General features: G+C 45.2%; 1 protein-coding gene and 1 long non-coding RNA gene across 5 annotated transcripts in view; one reads left to right on the top strand and one right to left on the bottom strand.

The window, feature by feature from the left end:
* PTK2 (protein tyrosine kinase 2) overlaps nt 1-16,120 on the bottom strand; it is a 205,140-nt gene extending 189,020 nt beyond the window's left edge. For all 4 annotated transcript variants that reach the window (XM_083827396.1, XM_083827393.1, XM_083827395.1 and 1 more), the window contains exons 1-2: nt 15,757-16,120; nt 1,082-1,140 (exon numbers count right to left, since the gene is read on the bottom strand). The gene's annotated coding sequence lies outside the window, so the exon portion shown is untranslated. The remainder of the gene's footprint in view (nt 1-1,081; nt 1,141-15,756) is intronic.
* On the top strand, nt 15,835-23,186 carry LOC310895768. The gene is made up of 3 exons (XR_014580941.1): nt 15,835-17,999; nt 19,818-22,576; nt 22,679-23,186. It is a non-coding gene; the product is annotated as an uncharacterized lncRNA (long non-coding RNA).
* Nucleotides 23,187-23,428: the final 242 nt, after the last annotated feature.

Raw genomic sequence — 23,428 nt, 5'->3', positions numbered from 1 at the left:
AGGAGAGCTTTTTATACGCCAGAGGCAATACACCAGTTGAACTGCAAGGTAAGTCTGAAGTCCCCCAGGGACCTAGTCCATGCAAAATGCTAGCCACATCTCCTTTGCTACCAGGTATATTCTAACCCAGGCAAGGAGAATACTAACCTCGTCTAAAACAGGTGATAGTTTTTTTTTTTTTTAAATAAGGTTCTCCACATCAAGAAGTTATATGCAAAAGTGTTTCTGAAGTGGCAAGAGATGAGTTTTGTTACATGCCAAAGCCTGTGCTACAGAAAATAAAGATAAATCCTGTAATGCAAGCTCACAAACCAGCAACTACAGAGAACGCTGGAGAAAGCGAGCAATCATGGAAAAAATTAAAAATGGATCCAACAAATTCTTCTAGCTACATTCAGATGAACGAATATTCTAAACATCCACACATCAGCAGCATAAAAGCAGAAGTCAGAAAAACTCCAAGTACGGTGAGTAATAAAATTGAAGTTTGCAAATGTAACCATTGACTTTATGAAAGGCAAGTCAGAAGGAATCAAAAATAATAAAAAAGGAGTCCTATAGTACAAAGAATACTGTGCTTACCCAAATTCTCTGCTCCTGCTTATAGCTCAACTACTTAAGATTAGGTCAAGTCCCCCTACAGTGAAGATTTTGCCTAAGACAAACTTTTATCTACTACAGAAAAGAAGAACATGAAAACAAAGAACCATTACCATTTGCTCCAGAGCCAGGATGTCAGTCTGGCCGGCCAATTTCCAGCTAAGCGATTTTGGTAGGCGAGAAGCCACCTTACAAATTCCTCCCAAGCACAATAAGTTACTGTGCGTGCCTATACCTCGGTACTCAGGCTGAATGGAAAGGCTATGCAGGGGCTATCAGAAAGTCAGAGAAAGGCCAGTTTTAAAAGGCTCATGGAAAGAAACATACCAAGAAACTCTATGTAATGCTACTGTTCAAAAATCAAGATTTTCAACCATAATTACAAGGAAAGAACAAAACCAAAAGAACAAAAAAGACAACGTAGACCATTTTATCCAGCACACAACCTTGTAAGAGCGAAATCATCAGCTGTTCTACCTACCTTAAGTAGACTTTCCAGCTCTCAGCAGTAGGTGCTCAACATCAGATGAAACATGAAATCTGAAAAGAACATTTAGAGTTGATTAGGTTATTTTCTTAACATCAAAGTAGACAAGTATCCCATAGAAACAGAACGCAGCTAAGTGATGTTCTTGTATGAAGACAAGATAATTCTCCGCTGAAACGGTGTGTAGTAGATACCCCACTTCCCAAGTTATTCACCTGCAAGCCCTTAGAAAGACCCCAGAAAAGCAGTGGGAGAAGCCAGGAGGCTGACATTTGAACTGAAGACAGACACCTTACAAAGCAAGCTGCCATTCATCTTGTACGTTTCGTACATTCGGAACTTAACTAATTGGATGACTTCGGTATTTTGAGGAGCGGAAGGGGTTAGAGGATTCTGAAACGAACTTTTAATCTAGCTAACATACATTTAAACCATTAAATTAACAACAATGCAGCCAGTACTAAAAATTTTGATCAGTGATACAAAAAAACGATAGCAGCATTCAAATCTAGAATTAGAAAGAGTGCTTTCCTGAAAGAAAAAAGCACGTGGGGGAGGACCTAGCGAAAAGCATTTATTTCCCCGGGGTATGTGCATCGCAGGACAGCCAAGCCATTTTTTAGCTGAAGTAATAAATGCATGCAGATACAGTTCAAAATACACACGTAACACTGTCCAGAAAGAATTGTTTTGTTTTTTTCTTAAAGGAAATGCTCAAACTGAAAGCACTCCGCGGAGCTGAGTTGTCTGCAGAGTTTTCTGCTATTTTGCTGGTTGTTTTTTTTTGCTCTTTTGCCTTTTGAACGAACGCGTGCTACAGGGACAAAGGCAGTACTGAGCACGGAGAAATCAATTTTTAAGAACTGTTTCTGAACCTTTATTCACCTTAGCTACTTCAGCCATTTCACACACAAAGGCCACCGAAAGATTTCCACAAGATAAACTAACACACAACAAAAACACTGAAGAGACTGCAAAGGAGCTTGCATTCTTCTAAATAAGAAAACAGCACAAAAATTCCACTTGAAGCATTAGTCTGTGCTATAATAAATTGAAAAAAAATGAGAAAAATCAAACTACTTGCAATTTCTACACGAACAGCCATGAGAATTTCAGTGTCTGGACATACGCGAAGTAAGGGAAAACAAGGCGTGCTGCCTCTTCCTCACCCCATTTACACGCGCTGGCAGCACACTGAGAACGCTTTGCAGAACTCGGGTCTGAATTTTAACCTTTCCCGACGAAGCTGTTGTGCCTACGTTAAAAATTAAGCAAGAAGCTGCCATGGGGGAATAAGGAACGTGGCCAGGCCGGTGTGAACCCAGCAGTGTACCGACTTTATGCAGTGGTGCAAGGTGTGCCTGGTGCAACTCGCGTTTTTGCTCCTTCTGATGCATGACTTCGCCAGGAAAGACGTCTCACCTGGTACGAGGAAGGCAGAGGGGAGATGTTCCTTCCCCTCCACCGATGTTTGTCCCTACCCCTCAAAAAGCTGAAGCAAAACCCCTACTCACCTACTCCCAGCACCTGTTTTTCCCCAGCGAGAGCGTAACAGGAACCAGCTACCTCTGAACGCTGACTTCAAAGTCAGCGCAGAATCTGCCGAGGCAGCCAGCTGTCCCACCACCTCCTCCAGCCTGAGTGGCAAATGACAGCTCGTGTCTGCTCAGAGTATTTTTAGGGAATTAGTCATGATTTGGGACAAGTTGCGGGAACACCAACGACGAACACAATGGGAATGACATCACGACAAGTTCTTACATCCTCTACGAAAAGGGAAATTCCTCACGAGACTGTTTCGCAGACTGAGAAGTCCGTGCAAGTATTGATTTGCTTTAAGAAAGACTCTCTCTGATATGGCAAAAGCTACTTTTAACTCCCAAGGCTGATAGTAATGACCTTTCTCCGCTCTGGGAAATTACGTCAATGGTATCCGTAAAGCATTTGTTAAAATAATAGTGTGTAATGCTTGGGAGGTACTCACAACCAACCTCAAAAATGCACCGAACACAAATACTAGAAAAATTTTATTTTAATTGTTTAGCCATCGATAAACGCAGACGCTTACGAGCGTAACAGACTCTCCACGCAGGTTATCCCATTGATTTTCTACAGTCACCGCTGCTTACTGGTTTGCTTCGCTTCAGAAAGCAAGAGCTGATGAGATCTCTTCTGCGCTCAACTCAGCTTCCACCACTTGTAACTCTTAAAAAGCATCTCTTAGTCTCCTTCTGGCTGGGATAAACACCCAAAACTTCTAAGGTGGTCAATATCAGACTTAACATAAAAAAAAAGGTTTGGGTTAATTGAAATGCAGTGCTTGTATTTCAACTTCAAAAGAAAATCCATGCATTTTTGCCAAAATGGTTTGCCTAAAACAAAAGCACAGCAAATATATTTGCCGTGAAAAAATTAGGACGGAACTTTTCATAGATTTGGGAATTTCTCTGCCTTTCTCCCCAAGGGAAGGCTTTCAATAAACTGACAATATTTAAACATTAACACACTTCTTCCTGGTGGAAAACCAGTCCTTTTCATACTTCTTCCAACTGGCTGAAAGTCCTCCATTTGCTCCACTTTCGTTTCCTTACTTCTTTTTAATGTTTTATCTATTACTGTTTTACCTCATTTTCCTCTTTAAAACCACCCACAATTTAACCTGCTTTTTCAATTAAAAGACAAAGCATCTTACATGGGGACCTAAACCTCCAAATTCACTGCCTAAAACTTCAGGTTTTTGTCTGCCAGTCTCTCTCCAGCTTGACCTCTTGACCAAACACACTACTACAAACAAGCTAATTGGTAACATCCAAGAAAAAAAAAATCTTAAAAACATCTTTTAGGTGTGGAACTCAACCCTTATGCTTCCTTGAACCTTCCAATGATCTATTAGCCCAAGCCTGACAAAACTAACGATGGACAAATGCCGAGCAGCCATTACTGATTTACCTCCCCTTCCACCTCTGATCCGCAACAGCAGAGCAAATTTTGGCACGGTGCAACATCTTTATCGTTATACGTGAAGCATTTATAGCCTTACAACAATCAGATCAGGTTTCTGATGATGCTGTTTGGCAGTACTGTAAGTTGCAGGACAGCTCCACAAACAATCACGCCAGATGGGAAAGATTTCAAGAGCTATGCCAACGCAGGGAAAGAGCAGTAACGCCAATTTCTGGACACAAGTAATTCTTTATTAGAGATGAGTCTTTTTTTATTAGAGATGAGTCTTAGTTATCATAGTTTTGTGATATTATTCTTGCTAGTTATATGGTACATACGGGTTTTCAGATGCTCTCCTGGACCTTGTGCAAACAGCTGTACATGCACAGCTCCTCCACGCCTGGAGCAGTAGGGGCAATGGACCTGCCTGGAGCACTAAAAGAATTTGTTTTTCAGGGTAATTGGTGTACAAGGTACAAGCACTAACTTGATCTTAGTGCTGCTCGTGGCTCGGGCAGCAGAAGAATCCAGTCCATAAAGAGGATTTGGAGCGGACTCGTTGGACCCAAAAGCGTGTCAGCACAGGACGTGGTGCTGTGGCCACTCAGCCCCTCCACCAGCAGCTCCGCACAGGCACGTAGCCAGCTCGTCAGAGCCATTAACTGGGGGATAAAGGGCAAACTTGAGTAGGAACTCACACCCCAGCACATTAAAGCTGCCACAAACCAAAGGAGCCCGTACTTGCTATCGGCTCTTATCCCTATGAGCCATCACGCGTCAGCTATGTCGATAAAGCTTTAACATCGAACCAAACCTCTCCCTTCTGACCATAATAACAACACTCAGCAGTGCTGCACGACAGCCTCAGCCCAAAAGCTACCATACCCCAAGTGAGAGCTGTGCTTTAAGCACTGATGTCACACGCACGTGGCCACCAGGTCCCCCAATTCCTCCTGCCTGTCCTTCAAGTGCTTTGTCACAACTCGCTGCTTTCACCTTGCCTTTCCACAGCAGATCTCAACACAGCAACCCACACGGCCATGCTTTATTTCACTTTTAACAGCTTTAAGAGGAAGGTATCAAAGCACCACGGGCTTTACGTGCATTTATTTTCCTAACTTGCTGCAGCCCTCACCCTCTGCTCTCTGACCTTTTGCTTGCTGGAGTACAACCGATGCTCCTGTTCCCCCTTCCAGCTACAGTGAAATTCCTCTTGCAACAGACTTTGAAAGACTCAAGAGGAAGAGCCTCAATGCAATCCCCATTTATCTTCAAAAAAAAAAAAAGATAAATACGTTACAAAACTCCAAAGTTTGTTTCCTAGGAAGGGAAGCTCCTGCGCTCAATACTCTTCGCAGATTATGAAGCAGTTGAAAGGTTTTGTTTGCCTTTAAGGGAAGAAAAAGCTGATTCAGTTGTAAGATGAAGCCAGTGATCTGCACTCCTGTCCTACAAACTGCCTCTCCTCTTTCACTGAACGCAGAGCAAGGCACAAACCCAGCTGCTGGAAGCCCAGAACAGCACGAGACAAGCGGCACTGCCGATACACAAAGGAACTCACCCCCTTCTAAGGCTGAAGAAGTGGAGGCTTTGTAGCCCGTGCCACAAGTAAACTTTAAATCCTCATCGGAGGAGTTCATCTTCTGTGCCACACACCATCTCCTTCGAACGGCATCTGATCTCCTTCATGAACAACCAAGCATATTTCTTTATTTCATGGAGGCAATAAACTTCGGGGAACAAGGTAACGATAGCCAGAAAACTAAAGCACATTTCTTATATAAAGAAAGTACAGAGACGAACCCTAGGCAGGGTATGGAAGAGAGGCGCATCTGGCGTTACATCCCTCTCCTCCTTTCAACTCCACTCTTCGACTAAGTTTTATAGGGGCAATGACTGTGTTGTTTCCTTCCACAACCTGAGAAATATGAGTAATAAACCCCATCTAATATTCACAAAGCCACCAAGAAACAGGTCAGAATATTCCTACAGAAGAAACAAATGCCATATACCCCTCCACACGATTTCTCTTAACATCAATCCTTAATCTGTGCCATAAAAATAGAAATAAAAGGAATACTATTCACTTCTGGAAATTGATTTTTTCTGAAAATTGACTAATTAATATACCCAAAACACTTTGTGTACGTGTGCGTTATGGAATATACTGCAGCACTGCTGTCCTCCTCCTTGGAGGTGATATTCCCCCACCCCAAAATCACACAGCTTACAAATGCAACGACAAACAGCAAGGCCACGTAAATCAGAAATTAATATTAGATTGCCCTGATAATGAAGATTCAGCATGACTGGGTGCTTTTATAAGTTGATTAAACAGAATTTAATACAGATGATGAGGAAGAGGCTTCCCCTTGCCTCCACGTCACCTTTTAATTGTTGAAATCCCTGCCAGATCACCGGGTCCTGCATCACACAAGGGAACGCGATTAGCTCTGCTCCTTGGCTTGAAGGCTCCCTGAAAGCTCAGGTGTAGCACTAGAGCGTTAATTCACGCAGCTTCCACCTCTAAATTTCCACTTGGGGTTTAAAAAGCTCTTAGATCAATGAGTTTACTCTTTATTTTCACGAGGAACACCTCAAACGCAGGATGTGCCATAACTACTGCAGCAAATACAGACAGACACGCAGACCACGTTGCAGTTTGTCTCCATACACGCTTTCACTAAAGATCACTTCATTCTGTTTCCCAGTCTCAGCAGTTACTTACTCCTTCCTTGACAAAATGCTGGGAAATATTTTGACTTGCTTTAAAACGCATTCACGTAAGTTACAATTAAGAGGAAGCCTACTGGTGCAACATCAAAATGCAAGCTATCGCATTAAAGAGTGAAAGATAGAGATAAAAAAAAGAAAATGTTCAGTTTCCAGACTATTTTTCTGAAATAAAAAGATTCAGTTTATTAGCATGCAATAAAACACACGCATTAAATGAAGGGCAATACCAAAAAGAATGAGAGAAATTGTCCAAGAGCACTCTACTGCTTGCTCATGCGCTTTAGCAGCACTTTCCTGGAATTTGTAAATGTACAACCAAACTAAACTGATTGTTTCAGGGTCAGTAACCAGCCTGCAGTTCTGTTTTTCCAGCCATATCCAGGTAACATCTGCATTTACAGAAAAGCATGACAATTTCGTTTATGCAAAGGATCTTCTTTCCTTCTTCTGAGCTTTACAGCCGTGAGAACAGCAGTGCACAAAGCAAATACAAGACGCTTTGCCTGCAACAGATCTCCCCCAAAGCTGCAAAGTAGCAGGAGAGGGCTTGCTAAGGAGCTCAGAGAAAGCTACGAGTTGGTGGGGTTACTGCCAACTACATCGACCACCAGTGGAAACCTGGAAGTTAACAAACCCCATGTTCGTTACCTATTACTGTCACCAAAATCAGGGCTGGGTAGGACTCGAGTGTCTCACATCCATCTGCTGCTCCTGAGGCAGGGATAAACAGCATCTCCTTCCTGACAGGTGCCCAACTTGCCCTTAGAGACTGTCAGTGACAAGAGTCCCCTCCCTAACCCATTTCAGTGCTTTATTATTCTTAGCATTAAAAGTTTTCCTCCCCCATTTAAGTCAACAATCTCTCGTGTGAGCCCCCACAAGCCCTTACTTTCTTCTTCCTTGTAGTAGCCTAATGCACATGAATACCTGTAGAATACAAGGAGAGAAAACATCAACACCTTACTGTTCCATTTTTACACATCATGTACTTCAGCTATCTGATTAGTTACTGAAAGCATCCAAAAGGGAGGAAAAACCCTTTCTTGCTGCACGGTGCCCCAAACGAACACAGCATTATCCCTAAATCCCACCAATACTGGATTCAGCTGAATGGTTATTCCAAGTGTTCAGCCCTTGAGACATCACAGGAGAGCACGTCCGTCTTTGCCACGCTACAAAAAAAAAAAGGTGATAAACTGAGAACCAACTAAGACACATCCACGCTCACTCAGCTTTTGCAGAACTTGAAAAGCGCGCTTTAAGTGGACACTTGAACAACAAAATCCAGCGTGCACTCCGAGTAGGAAGAGAGGCACCAAAACAAGTACAGAAAACAGTCAGCTTCCTGATTTTTATAAAGTAAAATGAAAATGAAAAGATGGTTCATAAACCAACTGGGATCTAGAAGTCTCCAGGACACGGTGCTTAAGCCTGAAGTAGAAAGTGAGAACTGATAAAAATTAGAATTACTTCTCCATTAACAATGTTCCTCTAACGGTGCTGTTAACAGAAGGGTAAGAACAGAAACTATGACTTGTAATATTTGCAAAAAACTTTACTGAGAGCAACAGAAACTTACATGTCAGTGTGCAAAGGTTTCCTGGCTGAAAGCTAGCAATAGAAAAATACAGTTTAAAAAAGCAATGAAATTAAACAGTCTTGCATATGATGAATATGGAGCTTTGAGGTTAAAGCCCTCCAACCTGTGGCTTTTTTCCCCATATAATCAACCTGCTTTTGCTCCTATTTGTTACATAAAGCGCGAGGTGGTTCCAAGTCGGTTATTGTGAAAGGTTAACAACGTGAATTTATTGAGACAGCCACGTCAAGGCTCTTGCCTAGCAGTAACAGCACCCGAACTGACCAGCTTTCATCCAAATTCATGGCGAGGGGTACTTCGAGCCCCTCTAACAGAAAGCACTTCGGAATCGCCATGAGTTTACACGCCTGCAGACGAAGCCTGAGCATAGCAGTGTCCTTACTTTAAACAGGAGCAAACGACGGTCCGGAAGTTCAATCAGTCTAGCCAAAATCAGAAGAAAAAAAAAATAAGCCAGAGAAGAGGCGGAGAAAAAAAATCTCACCTCCTGACTTGCAGTACTGCGGTTATATCAGTGCTTGCTATCTCCTTCCACCAGCGGTTAGCAAAACCAGTGCTATCAGGAGCCTTAGCAAGCACTGGCAAGAATACAAGAACACCTCGATCACGTTCTGGAACTAGCCTGGGGAGGGCACGAGGAAAGGGAGATAAGGGCTAAAGCAAAACGCAACAAGTACCGAGTTTAAATCTCTACAAAGAGTACGTTCGAGCAGCTCTGGAGGTACCTGCTGCAGACGTTTCTTCTGTATGCCACTGCCTAGATCGTCAGATCAACTGCGAAGAAATATCCCTGCCTTCAGCAGCTGCTGCTACAGAAGAGCGTCAGTGAAGAAAAACAGAAAAACAGGACGAAGGAGACTGCTAAAACCTGAAATAAAAGCGGGCATAAAAGGACCACGAGAGCATTCAGCCCCAAGCAAAAGGAATTTCTGCCTGAAGAAAAGCGTCTTAGAAACAGCAGAAATAAAAGCTGGGAGACGGCTTGGTTAGCTGAACAGGAGTAAAAAGGAACTGTGCTCCTTTAAAACACTAACTTCGTTTTTCCCCTTTACGTACTAACTTTTACTAGAGAAAAAAAACAGGAGATACGAACTTCAGTGCTCTAAACCAGAGCACAAAGGGACAAAGAAGGAAACCACGAACACACCTATGTAAAAACATGAGAATGGCAGCGGGTTATATGCTTTCACCCTACATTTCACAGAATTTTAAAAATTGGCTAAAGTCAGTAAGAGGAAATTCTCTTGTAAAGATCATCAGACGTGGGGATTTATGAGGAGTCTGTTACTGTACCTTCAGTACTTCACTAATTTGTTAGCAGTGATCTTGAACCTGTTTATTGAGGCATCTCCAGGAAATAAAATATGAAGTGTAGCTGAACCTTGCTGGCTGTTGTACGTCCCACGGCTTACATCAGTAAACACTCTGCAGCATTAAGAAAGAGTCAGGAAGGAAGCTCGGTCCCCGGTTAAAGAGATGCATTCAAATCCACAAAATACATCACTGGGCTCATTTTGAGCTTTTGCTAAATTAGACTTCTGCTACTCCCCTGCAATCAAATTATTCGCTATCTGAGCAGCAAGACGACAGGAAAGAGCAGGAGCTCCTCCTTCCTACACTCAAAAAGGAAAAAAAAAAACAAAAACAAAAACAAAACAAACAAAAACCCCATCTGCTGGTTCAAATCCTTCCCAGGAACTTTAACGGGACTAAAAGAAAAACGATCTCTGCCTTCCAAAGGCATTTAATAGCCTGACGTGGTCTGCTCCTGCTCCCCTCCCCCAAAACAAATTAAAACAAAAGCAGGAATCGCACGTTTTCATGCGAGGGTAAACAATAAAAAATAAAAATAACAGGATGGCAGCAGGAAGCAGGAGCAGTTACCAGTCAGCAGAGCCCTCCGACCTCTTCCTCACCGTCCCCAGCAGCTCTGGCTCTATCATACCAACCTCTACAATCCGTGATGGAAACGAGACGGGCAGCACTTCAAGGATGCTCCCGTACACATTATTGCTTCTAAGTCTACTGCTCGATCAACTTACCAAGAGGGAGAGCAGGGCAAAGAACGTGCGAGCTCCCAGTGCTGCCTCCTGGACAACCGATGCACACCTTTTGCTCATGCACTTCCCATTAAAAGGAAGGAAATTAATCCAGGGTTGCAAAATGAGTTGAATTACAGCTCCAACGGGGGGAAAGGGTTGAGATTAATCTTAAGGATAAAGCTCGGAACTGACCTGTATTACACCGTATGAAGTTGGAGCCCTGCAGCAAAACAAGACAGCCCCGAGCTTGCCAGTCCCTGTTCCCAGCCAAAGGAAAAAAGCAGCAATGCTTCGGTGCAGGAGGGATCTGCACAACTATTTGCATGCATCCTACATGCCCTTCCTGTGCTGAGCACAATAAAAGACACCCAGGTAACCCAATGCACAGAGTTAGAGGGGGAAAAAAGCCTTGAAGTCATAGGGTACAAAGGAAATCCGATACAGGAGAGGTTTTTTTAATCAGCTCAGCTGTGGGCTGCTGCGGATCTGAGGAAGACTTAGATGTACCCACCATTAACGCTGACACAAGAGAACAATTAGAGGGTCTCTAACAAAGCCTTCAGCTTTTATTTACCTCTTCCATTTTGATTTTTACTCGGCAGATATTGCTAACAAACCTTACAGACCAAATTTCGGAGACTATTCTCCCATTTCTTCCTCGTGCATCTCCAAATTTCAAGCACTGTCAGCCAGACGGGTGAGTTTCAGTGGTTCTCATCCCACCTCTGACTATGCTCAGATATAATTTCTTCCATATACGTGATTGCCAGTGTCATCTTCCTCCATCCACCAGCACATCCCTCTGAAAAAGCTTCCAAACCATCCCCTTGCAGGTTTTAGTAGCTTGCACACCTCGCAGCACGACCCTCTGGGGTAATCAAAACGGTCTCTTGGGGCTGCTTTAATACAAGTGGAGGAAATCAAACCAAGCCATTTTATTTTTATTTATTTATTTTAAAAATACAAAATCACTTTCTATTCACAAAGACCTACTCAAAAGCCACGCTGGAAGCAAGACACAGAGCGTCAGGAACCCTAAATGCTGAGCAACCAGCAAACCACCTTAGGAAGATTTCACGGTAGAAATACCACAAACTTACAAAGGAAAGGGAGAGGAAAAAGGAAGATTTAAGCCTGCAGTACAAACCCGAGCTTTTTAAGATGCTCAGTTCCTAAATAAACACTGTCTTCAGCAGTTCATCTGATTAGCCATCAACCACTGCCTGAAGAGGGAACACTGACACGAAAAGACAGGAGCTTTTAGAAAGCTGTTTGCTCAGATCCACAGCAGTTCTTCCTCTCCGTTAAAAGGCTACTTAAAGCCAGCTATCCATTATCACGCTCTCTCTCAGCTGAATTTCTCATTCTTTCACCTTCCCATCTTTCTGACAGACACCATAAACCAGTGGCTGCGTACTGTGGTACAACACACCGGCCATCAGAGGTTCCTAAATGCAGCCGTACACAGATCAAGAGACTCACCTGAAATAGCTAGCAATTTACGAGCTGCAATCTTCCCTTAATATGCATTTAGGTCTGCTTTTTTTCAGACAATTTTAATGCAAAATGACTATCCCGCACAAGTTACCATTCAGGGACGCAAGAACCACTGAAGTTCGAGTGCTAAATAAATATATTTAAAACTCTAGAGAGTTCTTACATCATTTCTACCGTCACTCCATCCAAGAGATCGGAACGATACAGCAAGAATTTGTTTGTTGCAGTTATTAAATCCCGGCCTCTAATTAAAACCTTTTCAAGAAACTCAGTCAATATGTCCACGTTTTCAAGTTACCCAGCAGTGGTGCTCAAAACATGAGAGCTACGCTAGCATGGGATGAGAGGGAACCCAGATTTAGGCTGGGAACCTCATGTGATGGAGGCAGCTATCAGTCACACGCTTGCATTTCCATTGAAAGCTGCCTGAAATGCAAAATCCTAAGCTTACTGGTAAGAAGCAAATAAAACCCCCAGATTTCACTGCTAGCACTCTAGAGTGGCAGTTGTAGCATAAAAGAAAAAAAAGTATGAATTCCCAGTATCGTTTTTAAATACCTTCCAGTGATTTACTGAAATTTATCCAGAACGCAGTAACTTGAAGGCACAGTATACAACAACCTATATCATGTTTAAAGCTACAGATGTTCTAATTAGGACAAGAAATCATGCAAAACTAAAACCAGACAACGTTTGAATGTACGCATTACCAGTATTCTGCAAAACATTACTTTTTTTTTTAAACACCACCGCAGGTACCAGCCAAAAACCCGCAGGTGAATGCATACACAGGGATTTAGGAACATAGAGCACGTGGGGTTGCTGCAAAACTACACTTTGAGAGCACAGAAAGCTCTTTGTCGTGGTGAAAAAGACTTTTCCACAAATCCCGGGGCAGAGGAAGGATGGGAACAGGCTGTTAGCATCATGAATGCTGTAGCATACTACAGGCAGCGCTGCCATGCGCTGCAGTGACTGCGAGGGGGAGAAAACACATCTTGCTATGCAAATAGCACGAAGTAACTTCTTGTTTTCCAGAGATGCTCAGCTTCTGGAGTTACCCTCTTCAGAAAAAAAAAACACGTTTATAGATCCAAAACAGAAGATAATCTGCTGAACCATCAAACCCACCCGGCTCACTACTTCATTTCCACGAACTCCTCCTCTTCTCTTCGTGCCTATCATCCCCCCACACATCTGAGAGCTTGGTGGAATTCACAAAACCAAGGTTTCCCCCTTTCAAGTGTTAGTCATAGCGCGGTAAACCATTATATTTAAAAAGCCCTTTCCACAACAAGCAACTACTTTGAAGCGAGGTTGCATCAGTATGCTCAAAATCTAGAATCTAAACCAGTTTTTTTTGAAGCTATTTCAGCCAATTCCACACTCGAGACAGAGAGTGCTATTCTAATATTCATTTCTGGGAGAAGTACTCCGGTACTGACACTACCAGTTGAATGCTACGTCACCTCCACGCGCGTAACGCTTTTAATAATACCCTAAGCTGAAGAGGTTTGAGCTTTCTGGCAAATAAGCACAATGCCATCTTCCTTTCACGCGTACGCTTCAACCTTCCCCAAAGATAACAGGTCAACCAACACAAGCATCAATCTGAGCTCAACATCAATCTATAAAAAGCAGATTTTAAATGAACAAGGCAGATTAGTTTCTGTACCATTTTCCTCTTTTTTAATAGCCAGAAGAGTTTACGGTCCTGCGAGAGAAAATGTTTTCCAGCAGGTAGGCAAGTGCATCCTCCCTCCTTGGTTTTTTTTTTTTTTTTTTTTTGTCTATAATACCCCAAATTTTACACCTCCATTGAATTTATTCCACGAGCTGCAACCTCAAATACACACACACAAGTTCTTTACAGACTCCCTGCTATAAACCCTGCTTTAAGAAATCCAAAGGCTGTACTCTTCATCCTGCAAACCCCACTGGGTGGACAAAGGCGTCCCCGCACCGGGATGCGGCGGGGTAACAGCCCGATTTTGGAGGTAACAAAAAAGGAGATGGGTGGAGAAAGGAAGCGGTGGAATTTTGGACACGGACAACACCAATAAGATAACACGCTGTTCTCAATGACTACGTAACCGGATTTGCTGGCCCCCGTCCAGCTGCGCTCTTGACCTTACCCAGGTTTAATAAAATCAGAGATGCTAAAGGCAGATTAGCTGCGAGGAATGCGGGACTTTTCCACTCAGCACAAAAAAAAAAAAGAAGTTTTAAACGACCAAAGACTAAAATAACCTGTGTTTTTAAGGGGCACTGCAACACCACTTTTAAGCCACCGCATTAAATCCCACTATTCCCATTTACTTCAATAGGAATCCCCACGCGTTTCTCCTTTCAAGAGAACTTTTTTGTTCGGTGCCTGCGGTACGGCACTGCAATTATTCTCGTCAACCGGCCGAAAACGGGGCCGCGGGCTGACGCTGCACCAGCCTGACCGTGGTGCTGGGGCCTGCAGGACACGCTCGGCTTTCAGGGCACTTCGACGAGACCGAGGGCAAGTCGGCTAACACAGAAGCAACACAGTGAAGCACAGCCTTTCAGCCAGAAATAGAAGAAAGGAGGGGGGGGGGAAAAAACCAAATAGGAAGACAACCCCCCACTCCAAAACAGCATCATCTGAGTAAAGGAAGTTTGGGAGGAGAACGGATGAGAACGGGCATTGTGCAGCGTGCGTCCCAAAAGGAGAGCCGGGAACGGAGCAGAGACACTCGGTTACAGCTGCAGAAGTCAACGCTCTGTGTAGTGTAAAACCAGGTTTACGAAAGGGAAGAATCAAAGGAAGAAATCAAATTTCTCCACGCACCGCAAAGGCTCCGACGCAACTCGCGTGGCGGACCCGAAGGCAGGCTGAGGGGTCTGCTCCCCGTTATCCCCTGCCCCCAAAATCCTACCCCTGCCTGCAGGACCAGGGGGGCTGCCGCCGCTTCTCCCCGTACCCAACCCCGCTCTCCAGCGGGCGCAGGCACGGAACAAAAAGCCCCAAACCCAAAAGACAAAAAAAGCAGAGGAGAAAGAAACCTCCACCGCTCCCCCTGCGCTCCCACCCCAGCCTCCGTGAGGCGACCAGGGCTCCCCCAGCACGGCTTGCGGGGAGGAAGGGGCGAGCCGGGCGGCCGAGGGGCCACCACCACCCCCCCCTCGTCGTCCTCCTCCCTTTCCTTTTTTCCCTTTCTTTTCCTTCCCTTCCCCTTTGTTTACTTTAGGGACCGGCCCGCTCCGCCCGGCCCCGCGTCCCGCAGCATCCGCTGGGACCGGCCCCGGGGGACGGAGGGAGGGAAGGGGGCGAGGAGAAGGAGCAGGGGACGAGGAGAAGGAGGGAAGGAGAAGGAGGGAAGGGCGATGCAGCAGCTCACCTCTCCCCCTTTCCCCTTTTTCCCTTCCACGCCGCGTCCCCCCCGAGCCGCCCAGCGGGGCAGGGAAGCGGCTTCGCCCGCAGCCCCCCGCTATGGGCTCCGGGAGGAGGGGGGGGGGGAGGGGGGAAGGAATGGGGATGTGTGGGTCCCCCTGGGGGTCTGGGGGTACCCCAGGGGGTGTGGGGGTGCCCCACAGATGGGTACGGGTGCCCCAAGGGGGGATAGGGGTACCCCAGGGGGGGTCTCCTGTTCTTCCCCCCTCCCCAAGGCAGCCTCCCCTCCCACTGCTCTCCCCCCCGGGTGCCGCTGCCGCCCCCTACGCGGAAAGAAGGGGAGGGAAAAGGGGGGTTTCTCTCCTCCTTCCTCCCCCTCCCTCCTCTTCCTCGCCCCCCCCAGGGCCCCCCCAGTGCCCGTTATGTAAGTTAAGGCCGCCTGGCCCCTTATGTCTGCGTCCCCCCCCCCCCCCCAGCCGCCAGCACTCACCGCGCTGCGGGCAGCCGCCTCCGGCCGGCTGGCCCGGAGGAGGGGCGGCGAGCGAGCAGGCGGGGAGGAAGAGGAGGAGGAGGAAGAGGAGGAGGAGGAAGCCGTGAACTCGTCCTGCCAGCCCCGCTCTCGGTGGCTCTGCGCGGCGGGGCGGGCGGCAGCCTCCTCCCTTCTGCCCCCCCCCCGCCCGCAGCCTCCCTCCCTGCCCCGGCCACCCCAGGCCTCTCCCCCGCCCTCCCGGCGCGCTGCACCATGGGATGCGCGGCTGCCCTCTCCTTCCCCGCACTAACATGGCCGCGGGGAAGGAGGGGAGGGGAAGGGGAAGGGAAAGGGAAGCGAAGGGAAGGGGGTCCGGCTGCCTCCCTTCGCCCCCAGGAGGGGGAGAGCCTCGCCTCGCCCAGCCCGCGCAAGCGCCGGGGCCTCAGGTGGAGGCAGCCCCCTCTTGGGGGGCTTCGGGGGATCGATGCTTCCTCGTGGCCCCACAGGGCACAGAGGGTTTGGGGGGGAATAAAAGGGGGTGAGGTCGGGGAGGAGGGAGGTTTAAGCCTGTGTCCTCCCTCCTGAGTGTCGGTGGCAGCTCTCCACGCTCAGCCGGTGTTCTCACTGTGTCTATGTTTGTTTTATTACAAGAAAGATACTGAGTGGCTGGAGAGTGTACAAAGAAAAGGCGTGAAGGGACTAGAAAACATAGCATGAGGAGCAACTGAGAGAACCAGGGTTTAGCCTGGAGAAAAGGAGGCTGAAGGGAGACCTCGTAGAATGTCCCGAGTTGAAAGGGACCTACAAGCATCATTGGGTCCAACTCCTGGCACCACACAGGTCTACCCAGAAATTCAGACCGTATGACTAAGAGAACAGTCCAAACGCTTCTTACACACTGACAGGCTTGGTGCTGTGACTACGTCCCTGGGGAGCCTGTTCCAGTGCGTGACAACCGTGAAGATATCCAGCCTGAACCTCCCCTGTCACAACTTGACACCATTCCCTCAGGTCCTATCGCTGGTCACCAGAGAGAATAGATCGGCGCCTGCCCCTCCGCTCCCCCTCATGAGGAAGCTGTACACTGCAATGAGGCTTCCTTTCAGCCTCCTCTTTTCCAGGCTGAACAGACCAAGTGACCTCAGCCGCTCCTCGTACGTCTTCGCCTCTAGGCCCTTCACCATCTTTGTAGCCCTAACCTCATTGCTCTCTACAACTACCTGAAAAGAGGGTTGTAGCCAGCTGGGTGTCAGTCTCTTTTCTCAGGTGACAAGTGAAAGGGCACAAGGAAACTGCCTTAGATTATGCCAGAGGAGGTTTAGATTAGATATCGGGAAGAATTTCTTCACAGAAAGGGTGGTTAGGCACTGGGACAGGCTGCACAGGGAAGTGGTGGAGTCCCCACCCCTGGAAGTATTTAAGGGATGTGTGTACATGGTGCTTAGGGACATGGTTTAATGGTGGATTTGTAGTGTTGGCTGATGGTTGGGCATGGGTACTTAAGAGTACCTCGTCCTCTTGTCCTGTCACTGGGCACAACTGAAAAGCGACTGGCTCCATCCTCTTGACACCCTCCCCTCAGATATTTATACACATTGATGAGGTTTTCCCTCAGACTTCTCTTTTCCAGGCTAACCAGGCCCAGTTCTCTCAGCCTGTCCTCATACGATGGTGCTCCAGTCCTCTAATCATCTTAGTAGCCCTGTCAGGGCATCAAGACAGAATATTTTTTTTCAAGGAAATACTTAAGCGTGGCGACAGTGTTTGCATGCTTGTCAGCCATTGGGTGTATTTAACAACTGAAGTCTGAAGCAGCCACTTTAAAAATCCTTATTATTACATCTCTTGCCTTTAGTGTCAGTTGAGCCTGGGCAGCCCAGGCAGACCCAGCTCGAGCAGGTCCCGAGCTCTTACCTCTGTGGAAGTTGCCTCTGTGTCTGGAAATGGGAAATAGGATGCTTCGGTGGGAGCGTATATCTACAGCTGAGCTAGTTGGCTGGGTTTTCTTTGTCATCGATGGAGCACCAGTTGATACAGTCAATGGAATTTAGGGTGACTCATCAGATCAAACATCGGTGGTTTACTTTAGGGCAAGACAAGTCATGCTCTAAACCTCACTGACTGGGTTGATTAGCTTTCCAGGTACTATAAGGAAACAAGGGAGCCATGCTAAACAAATAGATGCTTAGATTGTAAATAGCTACTTCAAATCGGGTGAATCCCAACTGAAATGTCCCAAGCCCCTGTGGAAGCCAATCTATCAGGTAAGCTCTGAACACGATACAAATGCATTGAGCACCGTATAAAAATAAGTCCTAGAAACTTTTAAATACAGGTGCAGCGTTACCGTCAACCTTTTATAGAAGAGCTGGGCCATTAGATAGGCTGCCAAAAAAATGGGAGATGCAGTGGCTTCCTTAGCTCGTGAGGTTTGTACATGAATCTGTCAGCCTCCTGGGAATCCTTGGCTCAGCAGGCTGTAGGCTAGACAGGATAGCTGATACACTCTACCCTTTCAGCTGAAGCTGGACCACTATGCAGAAATGAAAGAAGGAAGGAAGGAAGGAAGAGTGATTTCAGTTATTTTATAATTATTGGTCTGGGGATCACTAGTGATGCTCTTGCCAAAAAAGGTAGAAATGCGCTAATTAAAATTACTGATGACAGAAAGTTGGGAGACATCAATAAAGAGGATGTTCACAGTAACACACAGGAAAAATTGGATGCTCTTGGGGACTGGGATATTAAAAATGGAAGGAAATGTATGAGTAAAAACAGAAGCATATTTTGTGTAATAGGCGGGGAAAGGAGTGGAGGTACATTACTGGAAAGGGAAAATGGATCTTCATAAATTTTTATGATATTTTTACCAGTGATAACAGGGAATTGCACTAAATGACCCTCCAAGCATTTGATCCCAATTATTGTTTCCTTTTGTCTTAGCCTTCATCCAAAGATGTCATAGTGCACTAGCCTCCAAACAAACTTGTGAAGAGGATATAGTTATCGCCATTTTTTACAGTGATAAGTTGAGACAGTATTTGAGTTGCCACATTCATACATTGTTCACTGGCTGAACAGGCCTGAAAGCAAATAGCTCTTCTCCAGGGCTGTATCTTTAGCATATAAGATAGTAGCAATACGTATTTCTCATGACACATAGTACATCCTATTTGTCCTGCACCTGGGCTGCAACAACCCCAAGCAGAGCTACAGGCTGGGAGATGAGTGGCTGGAAAGCTGCCTGGCCGAGAAGGACCTGGGAGTATTGGTGGATAGTCGGCTGAATATGAGCCAGCAGTGTGCTCAGGTGGCCAAGAAGGCCAACAGCATCCTGGCCTGTATAAGAAGCAGTGTGGCCAGCAGGTCGAGGGAAGTGATTGTGCCCCTGTACTCGGCTCTGGTGAGGCCGCACCTCGAGTACTGTGTTCAGTTTTGGGCCCCTCGCTACAGGAAGGACATGGACGTGCTCGAGCGAGTCCAGAGAAGGGCGACCAAGCTTGTGAGGGGTCTGGAGAACAAGTCTTACGAGGAGCGGCTGAGGGAGCTGGGCTTGTTCAGCCTGGAGAAGAGGAGGCTCAGGGGCGACCTCATCGCTCTCTACAGTTACCTGAAAGGAGGCTGTAGAGAGGTGGGGGTTGGTCTATTCTCCCACGTGCCTAGTGACAGGACGAGGGGGAATGGGCTAAAGTTGCGACAGGGGAGTTTTAGGTTGGATGTTAGGAAGTACTTCTTTACCGAAAGGGTTATTAAGCATTGGAACGGGCTGCCCAGGGAGGTGGTGGAGTCACCATCCCTGGAGGTCTTTAAAAGAAGTTTAGATGTAGAGCTTAGGGATATGGTTTAGTGGAGTACTTAGTGTTAGGTCGGAGGTTGGACTCGATGATCTTGAGGTCTCTTCCAACCTAGAGAAATCTGTGAATCTGTGAATCTATTGTTTTGATACACAGGTTTAATAAACATTCTTGTTTCAGGTAGCTTTTCAAACAAATAGTAATAAATTATGACTAATAAATGCTCTATTATCTATGCTCTAATAAATTATTACTATTCCTGAGTATTTATAACTTCATCTTCTGCAGATTCTCTGGGAAACATCAGTATACCAATTCTCCCCATTTTACAGATGCAGTACTCCAAGTGAGGTCTAATGAGAGCAGAGTAGAGGGGGACAATCACCTCCCTTGACCCGCTGGCCACACTTCTTTTGATGCAGCCCAGGATACGGTGCTTACATACAACGTGCAAGCGTACGTTTCCAGCTCATGTTGAACTTCTCATCAACCAAAACCTCTCAGGCCTGCCCAGGTCCCTCTGGATGGCATCCCTTTCCTTCAGTGTGTTGACCACATCACACAGTTCTGTGTCATCGGCAAACTTGCCGAGGGTACACTCAATCCATTATCCATGTCGCCTACAAAGATGTTAAACAACAGTGGTCCCAGTACTGACCCCTGAGGAACACCACCCATTACTGATCTCCACGTGGACGCTGAGCCATTGACCACAAGTCTTTGAGTGTGACCACCCAGCCAATTCCTTACCTGAGTGGTCCGTCCATCAAATCCATGTCTCTCCAATTTAGAGACAAGGATATCGTGTGGGATGGTGTTGAATGCTTTGCACAAGTCCAGGTAGATGACATCAGTTGCTCTTCTCTTATCAACCAACGCTGTAATAACCCTGCTGTAGAAAGCCACCATATTTGTCAGGCATGAATATCAAATTGATGGCTTCTACCAATTCCTGAAAAGTGTTTGTTTTATGTCCTAGTGAGATTACTTTTTGTTGGCTTCTTGTTGCTTTGTCCATCAGCAAAAAATTTATTAAAACAGAAGCGTTCAGCAACATGCCTATTTTGATAAAACACTTGATGGGAAATCTTTCTCACCTTACCGAATGCAATTTTTATTCAATTGTAGAGGAAGTTCCATAAAAGTTGTTGACTGAAGCTCTCAGCAGTGAGAGGGGAGATATGTTCAAGTTTAAATCCAATGACAAGTTAAATAGTTAATCCAGAATAAAAGCTTCAGCAGAAATTCATCACGCATTAGTAGGATGATAGTCATGGTTTCTGTATGGACAATAAGGCATTAGTTTTCAAATCTTTGTAGCTGCCTTTTTTCCCCCTCTAACTCTAGGTTCTCATCCAAACTAATAATTGCATTTGAGAAAGACAGGCACTTCAGAAGTTCGCCCATCCTACCTACTGAGAAAACAATGAATCCCTCTCTGATTGGATCTATTTTTCTCAACTGACTACTGGAGAGTTGAGGTAATGGGCCTAAATCTTTACACAGATGACCTTTTATGAGATATGACTTGCACCTTGGGCTTCTGAGATTATTGTTTTCTTCTATATCTTGAAAATTTGTACAGAAAAGTAAAATAATTTGCTTGCCAGCTCTGTCTCCACAGAGGTTTTTGGTAGGTGGAAATGAGACTATCCTCTGTAAGTCATTACTGAACAATTAATATTGAGGTAAGGCATTCAGTTGAATACTAATGTTATTATTCGTCTAGTCCACGCCATTATCTCATTCAATTTACAGCAGTTATTAAACCTGTGCTGCACTGGTATAAACAAAAAGATAGGAAACTTCATTATAGTGTAGCATGTATTGTCTTTTATTGAACGATGGAGCTGGGGTAATAGCTTTAAAAAGACCCAGTCCTTTCCGGTGTTTTGGAGCACAGCTGCAGTCAGGCGTCTTCAGCTTTACTGCAGGATGGTAAATATTCATTAAAACAACCAGAGTGATCAGGCTTGTGAGAGACAGGTAGCTCTGAACTGCAGGGCTAATTCAAGCTGTGACAATGAAATGCAGGAGGATTTAGAAAAAAGGAGAAAATGGCAAGACGTTAAATATTTCACAAAATACACAGTTACGTCCTTCATCATAGGAGGAAAAGATGCTTTTTAAAATCCTTTGAATCAACCCTAAATGAAGAAGTCTTCAACTGCATACACAAGATGTCTACTCAGTACTCTGACGTTGGTTAAATAAAAGTAGGTAGTAGATATCTTTTTTATAAGGTAGATATAGGAAACATGACAATGCCCATCTTACTAGACTTGCAATCTGCTGCAAACCCGATGCTGCAATGTTTTTCTCATGTGAGATTTTTCATTTTTTATCAATAGGGTCAGTGGCACGGATTATCTTGAGGGGTCTGGTCCTATGTTTACCAGTGAATAATTTCACACAGGTGGAGGATGAGCGTTACAGGAATTAGGGGCACAGTGGTATGTGCAGCCTTAGGGTTTGGACCGACTGTCTTGCACAATGTAAGGCATCAGAATGTTAGTAATGTCAAAATGAACATCTTCAGCTTCTCCCTTAATTTAAAAAAATAAGCAAAACATTATATTGGCATCTCTGGACAGTGTCTAGACTATAAACTGAATGGAAAGGCACCAAAAGAAGTATTTCTGATTTACTAAAAATAATAATAATAAAGAAACCCAAAGAAGGAAAATTCCAAGGGAAATTGACCTAACTATACAGGAATAGGAAGGGAAAATTCAGGTTGAAAATTTGGTGTGGAAAAAACTAATTAGTGGCCGGGGGACCCTCTTGATGAGCTGCCGTTATTAACTACAACCTCCAAAGCAAATGTTAATGTCTTAATTAGAAGCACAATAATAATCTTCCTAGATTTCCCAATGGGAAACAAACAAACAAACAAACAAACACCATTTTTCTACCATTTTGATGCCTTTAACTATGTTGCACGCTTTTCTCAGACAGACGTGGAAGAGAAGGGGGACTGAGGAGCGCGTGCTTTCGGGATACTCGGGGTCGGAGCCACAGAGCCCTTGGTGGCTTTCCCAGTGAAGGTACAGCCTTCCAGTTCCAACCAGCCCACAAGCCTGATGTTTGTAGTTGTCAAACTGGTCTTAAAACACCTTTTTTTTTTTTTATATTTTGTCCTCATGCAGTCCTGCGCCTTTGTTATTAATCAGATCAAATCAGCCTTTTGCAGAAACTGTGACAGCGATGTCATCACTCTGTTCTCTGTCAAATCCCTCCTCCCCAAATCCCTGCAGCTGCTTTGGTAAGCTTACGCTTCTCCTGTAGAGCGCCTTGATGTGTAAAATGTATGCCATGTTTTGATCAAAGGAGTTCTTGTACTTAACGCAAATTTCAGCACACTTCTGGCAGTCAGATGTGAACGTATAGATCTAATCCTCCCGATCGCCAGAGCGACACCGGGCCCACGGGACAGCCGTCCAGCCAGGAAGGAAATCAGGGGTGGCTGCTGAGGAATAGGTTGACTTCCTTAATTTTAAGACTCAGTTAAGCCTTATCTGTTTCTGATAAGATTAGCTAATATTACTTCTGGACACCTATGGTGGTCCAGTCTAGATGACCACCTTGGAGAAAAGTTGTCCTTTTTTCTTTTATTTATTTCTCAGGATTTGAGCAAATGGAAAAACAAAAACAAAAACTCTCCTTTCTGTAATCCTCACTGTTGTTTAAACAACATTTTAGACATCTGAGAATAATTTTCTGTAGATTTATTTTCGAACACAGAGGGAAATACATTAAGTGGGAAGACTTTTTTTTTTTTTGGATGTTGATGGTCTATTCTGGCCAGTCTCATATTCAGTGAATGATTTTGAATTTTTGTGAGTATTGAGTCTTTGAATACTTCCCTTATTTTCCACTCTGTTTATTCAGTTGTAGTA

Source organism: Anser anser (genome assembly GCF_964211835.1).
Source record: "Anser anser genome assembly, chromosome: 2".
Taxonomy (NCBI): domain Eukaryota; kingdom Metazoa; phylum Chordata; class Aves; order Anseriformes; family Anatidae; genus Anser; species Anser anser.
Note: the sequence above shows the minus strand (reverse complement) of the source record. Positions and strands in the feature narration are given on the sequence as shown.